The sequence below is a fragment of the Diabrotica virgifera genome, chromosome 6 (assembly GCF_917563875.1).
Source record: "Diabrotica virgifera virgifera chromosome 6, PGI_DIABVI_V3a".
NCBI lineage: Eukaryota > Metazoa > Arthropoda > Insecta > Coleoptera > Chrysomelidae > Diabrotica > Diabrotica virgifera.
Genome location: NC_065448.1, coordinates 8,267,218 through 8,273,462, shown reverse-complemented (window position 1 = coordinate 8,273,462; position 6,245 = coordinate 8,267,218).

Below are 6,245 nucleotides of genomic sequence, written 5' to 3'. Positions count from 1 at the left end.
GGGCCAAAGAAAACGGTCCACCTCGATATTTGGCAGTGCATATTTATGAGATTTTAAGGAAACGCAGAAACAGGTCGGTTTTTGATCTAGGGGGACACATCTGTCATTTGTCAACTCCCTCCCTTCCACTTCCCCCACCCCTTATTTTTAAATAGGAAATATGGGTCGTGTGCTAGCTCATTTGAAAGGTTATTCAATTCTCTATTCAGCAATATTAACATAATCATTTATACAGGTTGTCAATGAAAAATTATTTTAAATTAAATTAGTTGACACAAAAAGAATGTATGTAATCTATTTAACTCAAAATACATTCTACTGCTGACAGAAAACAGAAAAAAAATTATTTAATAAATAAACGTTGCCTAAATGCAACATTCAACATACCAAGAGGCAGATGAGTGGCAGCTTAAACATTGAAATTAAGCGTAAAGCAATGTTTATTTATCAAAAAACATTTTTTCTGTTTTGTTACAGCAGTAGAATGTATTTTGAATTAAATTACATACATTCTTCTTTTTGTGTCAATGTTGATATTACTGAATAGAGAATTGAATAACCTTTCAAATGAGCTAGCACACAACCCCTATTCCCTATTTAAAAATACGGGGAGGGGATTGACAAATGTATGTACCGTAAAAATGTGTCGCCCTTAGATCAAAAATCGACCTGTTTCTTCATTTCCTTAAAATCTAATAAAGTGCCAAATATCGAGATAAACTGTTTTCTTTGGCCCAACACTATTTAAAAAATAATGCAATGTGTAGTTAATTATTTATAACTGATGCAACATATGGCATAGCATAACGAACGCATTTGAAGTTCAAGCAACGAAGGAGCGAGATAATGCACATTGTCAACAAGCAGAAAAAAAATTGGTATAAACTTAGAATCACAAAAAAAGATGTGATTGTGCTCAAGATATAGCTGCATCCCCAATGACTAAATTGGGGGAGTGGCATCCATGACATGCAAAGCATGAGGATTTTTTTGGAAACACGAGCGTGTACACCTTTATTTGTTCCCATCATGTTAGAGCTATTGTCATATCCTTGACCTCTGTAATCATCTAAATTCAATTGAAAATCATTAATTGTTTTATTAACACGTATAATGAGTAGGCCTATGACTCGATACCTATACCTAGAGAACAAGAATATCAAAACGAGCAATAGAATGCAGTCCATTTAAGACGACAAAGGGACTGCTGCAAGGCTGCTCCGCATCCCCTATCCTATTCAAAATATTGCTAGAAAAAGTCCTGGAAAAGAAAATGCGAAAGAGTGGACATACCAGTAAGAAATGAATATCTCCAAGTTTTGTCGATCACAATGTCACAGAATAGGAAACAAGCTTGTTCCTTATTCTGTGACAATGTCCAAATTGTGATCGCACGGGACGAAGATGGCCTCAGCTTTAGAATGAGAAAACAGGAATATACAAAGAATGGAATAGAAATAAACCAGAAAACTGAATAACGAATAATGAAATATAAAGAAATAAAACGGCTGGAAATGGACGAAAGCAAACAAATCAAAGGAACAGACAGGTATTTAGGTTTCATAATATCAAACAAAAAGGAACAACTGAAGAAGATATGAAAAATAGACTAGGACAAACAAGAGACTGCATACGAAAATTAAACCCGGTACTTTGGGATAAAACAATCAGTATAAAAACAAAAAGAATATATAACTCCACGACAAGAAGCTAAGTATCCTGACCAAAATTGGATAAATAAGAGCAACAGAGACGGAATTCCTAAGGAGAACCTGCAGAGGACGAGTAACAAGAAGAGATAGAATAAATAACAGAGATCAAGAAAATAATGGGAATCAACTGAGATATAGATATAGACTATATAAAACCGAAGGGACTGACCCGGTACCAGTGGTGTCGCCATACGGGGGGTGAGGGGGGGATTCCCCCCCCCCCAATAAAGATTCAGTTGGAAAATTTATTAAGAAAATTATAAATCCCGACTCCGACTGGAAAAGAAATAAAATTTAAAAAAATAAAGTTTGGGTTGAATTTCTTTCATTTCTTTGAATTCGTTTTCTATGTGGCAATGCCGCGCCGCCGCAACCGGCAACGCGTCAATTAAATAACTTGCTACGCCTACGCGTGCCCTGGTTGAGTGATTCACAATTTGTTACACGTTAGGGGAATCGCCGAAAATATATTTTGTACTCTGTTTGGTGTAAGCTGTAAGCCGGGTTCAGGTTTTATTTGGTGTTAAGTGAATAAGTGCGAGTGACCGAATGGGTTATAAAAACACATTTTAATTATTAGTGTTAATTTACTGCTACACTGGTAAATTATATTAAATATTATTAATTACAATTTGTTTGAAGCAGTTGCGTGGAGCTGCAATTCATTATTCGAGTATTAATTAATTTGACTGAGTAAATGCAGTTTGGAAATTTTGGACTTTTATCTTTGGTAAGTAAAAATTAAATTGGCTTCGCTTTGTTGTTGAGTTTAAAATTATGTAAGAATTATCTAAAATATTAATTTTAAATTTTTATTTTGATGTGATGTGAAAATATTGATTTCACTAGCAACGGTTTTTAATTTGTAGGCATAATTCTACTTGCGGTAAACCTTAAATTAAAAGAAAAATGAAACCTAAAAGATACAAAGTGCAATGCTGCGAATGTAAATCTGTGTTTAACAATGATTTTAAAAGTCAACATGAAAAAGTTAAACATGGTGGAAAAAGAGTATCCATACAAAATATTGGGGCGCCTGCAAACCCATTTGAGGCTGCGTTAAAGAAACGGAAATATGAGGCAGAAACAGAAACTATAATTGAGGTAAGATAAAACCGAAATATTTATAGGTGTATATAGGCATAATAGAAAAAGTTTACTGCAATATCCATATAATTTTTTAAATATTTTTTGGTATAATTTGGCCTAATAATAATCCTTTTACTTAAGGCTACTTCTACTGCTTCTGACACCGATTCCGTTCGAATAAGCTCTAACGATAGCCCCTACAAAAAGATCGATGGGAGTGAAAATACTGATGTTAGTGAAAATATGGACCTGAATATGCCAAGTGCCAGTACTACCATCCCCAGTGATATAGACGTGGAACCAGACGTAATCTCTATAAATACTGACGATGAAGCAACCCAATGCTTATCAAACACTATTTCTTCTGATCAACCAGGTGAAGAAAAATCTTTTATATCACTGTTAGGAAAATTTTCGTATCTGTTAGACTCTTTAAATGAAAGCAAAGGGCTGTTAGAAAAATATCATAAATCAGAAATTTTAGATGAAAAAATGACTACAATTGATATTTTAAATTCCGTGACAGAACTTAGGCAGAATTGCAACTCAATAATAGATATTGCCAATGAAGTGCTAGCAAATTTAAACAAAGATAATATTTCTTTTGAAATTGATGACCAAAATAGTCTTTCTGATAATATAGTAAATCATGATCCTGCAATGCGCCCTTCTAAGTTAAGTACTAATCAAAAAAACTATCTTATTCGTTTGGGACCCCATCAACCTCGCTTAGCGGCATTTCCATCAGATGGAAAGAATAGGTTTAATGCCCAATGGTATAATGAATTTGAATTTTTAGAATATAGTACCATAAATGACTCTGTTTTCTGTTTTGTTTGCTGCTTATTTCCAAAGGGTATAGGGCGGGAAAAAGGGGAAAGCTCTTGGGTTGAAGGAGGTGTAAAAGGGTGGGGAAAAATGAAAAGTGCTGGAAAAAATAAATTGGGCAAACTTCAACAACATTTTTCATCCATGGCTCATAAAGCGGCATTGTCCGATTATTGTAATTTCTTGATTACAGAAAGGCATATTGATGTTTTCCTAGATAAAAATAAGAGAAATACATTAATCGAACAAGAGAAAATCCATAGTCAAAATAAGAGAGTTTTATGGGTTTTAATGGATACAATCAGAACATTAGGCATTCTAGGATTGGGTTTTCGAAAATCTGATTCGGCTTCCGAAGGAAATTTTGGACAAATTGTAAACCTTATATCAAGACATAACAGTGTCGTGAAACAATGGTTTGACGACAGAAAATTGCGCCCTTATCATGTGACATACATGAGTGGTGAATCTTAAAATGAAATGATCTCTTTAATTGGATCAGAGGTACGTAGTTTGATAATTGAAGAAATTAAAGAATGTTTATTTTTTTCGATAATGGCTGATACGACACCTGATTTATCCCATAATAGGATATACTCTCCCTGGTAATACGTTATGCCGACAATAAGGGTAATATTCACGAAAGGCTTATTAAGACCGTTGAATGTTGCGATAAATCCGGACTGGGTATGGCCGAGTTGTTAATGAAATGCCTAAGTGAGTTGGAAATAGATAGTTCTAAACTTGCTTTTCAATCATATGATTTTGCTAGTAACATGTCCGGTCGTTTTAATGGCGTACAAAAAAAAATTACAGATATCGTCGAGCACAATGTACCTTACATTCCCTGTCAAGATCACAGGACTAATACAGTGCTTGAACATGCTTGTAACGTAAGTGCATTGATTAGAAACTTTTTTGACACTCTTGAAGAACTTTACGTATTTTTTACATCAAGCACAAAAAGATTTAAACACCTGCAAGAAAAAATACAAGAAATAGATAAATCAGTTCAACTTAAAAACCTTTCAAGAACCAGATGGACTGCAAAGGCAGACTCAGTCAGAGCTCTTAACCAAACAGTAGATCAAATTATTGAAGTTCTATCAGACATTTCCAAAAATAGAGAATTTGATGGTTCTACAAGAACTAAAGCATTGGGACTTTACAAAAAGATTTTAAATTTTGACTTCATAGCTATAGCTTCTTTTTTCTAAAAAATATTTTACCAAAAATTAAAATTTTAACTGAAACGATAGAAACACCTAATTTAAATATAATAGACTGCATTAATTTGATAAAAACTACTGCCCTTAATTTAAGAAATACCGATTATGACCATAACAGTTTAAATAGTCTAATTGAAAGTGCCATAAAATATGCCGAAAAATTAAATATTGATCCTTATTCTGATTTTTCGAAATATCATAGACGAAGGATTATGCCAAAAAAAATTGATGAAAATCGTGACACTGAAGTCGATATGGATTTAAAAACTTTTTATAGGCGAGATTTCCAGGAAATTTTGGATACCTTATCAAGTGGTTTAAATGATAATTTTGAGCATATCAAAAAATCAATTGAGCCACTGTATTCAGTTTTAACATTTCCACTTGATAAAAGAAATATTACCTTAAAGATTTTAGGTGACATTGTTGCCATGTTTCCTCCAGGTTCTAAAAAGCCTGATGTCCATTCTTTACAAGGTGAATTAGAAGTTTTATTTGATATGAACTATAAAGTAAGTTCTTTTCCTGAACTATTATCTAATGTAACCAAGTTAAAAGATAATTTAAATCAAGCATTTTGCTTTTGTATGTTTGTATTGACTGTACCCTATGGTGTTTCAACCAACGAAAGGAGCTTTAGTCAATTAAAAATTATTAAAAATGTGTTAAGAACAACAATGTCTGATGAACGGCTTGATAATTTAATGCTATTAAAGTGAAAGTGTGAATCTGAAGGCCGCGTCCCACGATCAAATAATTTGATCAAACTGGTTTGAGCAAACTGAAAGTGACAGTTAGTGACGTCACATCCTGAGTGTTCATTGTGGATAATAATGAAAAATTTTAATTTTAAATAAAGTACAAACAAGTTAGACAACTCAATACAAAAAATTTGATCAAACTAGACTGAATAGTGAGAGCACAGATTTTTAGAATTTCAAAAAAACTGCAATTGTGACGTCACTTTGAAGGCCCCGTCTCACCATCAAATAATTGACAGTTATTTGATCAAACTTGACAGTTAGTTGACACAAAGTGACAGTTAGTATGTATAGTTTGTGTCACTAGTCAAGTTTGACTGTCAAGTTTGATCAAATAACTGTCGTGCGTTCGGACGACCATAGCGGCTGGCTGCCAGCAGAAATCGGCTGAGTGGTTGCATCCAGCCGTGATAGGGAAAGCTTAGTAAATCTCTCAGCGGCTGGCTTCCAGCGGTGACGTCTGACAGCTACTGCTGGCTCAGCTGTCCAGCCGCTGTGGTCGTCCGAACGCACCCAATTATTTGATGGTGAGACGGGGCCTTGACGTACTTCCTCAAGTACGTCAAGTTTGCTCAAACTGTTTGATCAAATTATTTGATGGTGAGACGCGGCCTTGACATGGCGTT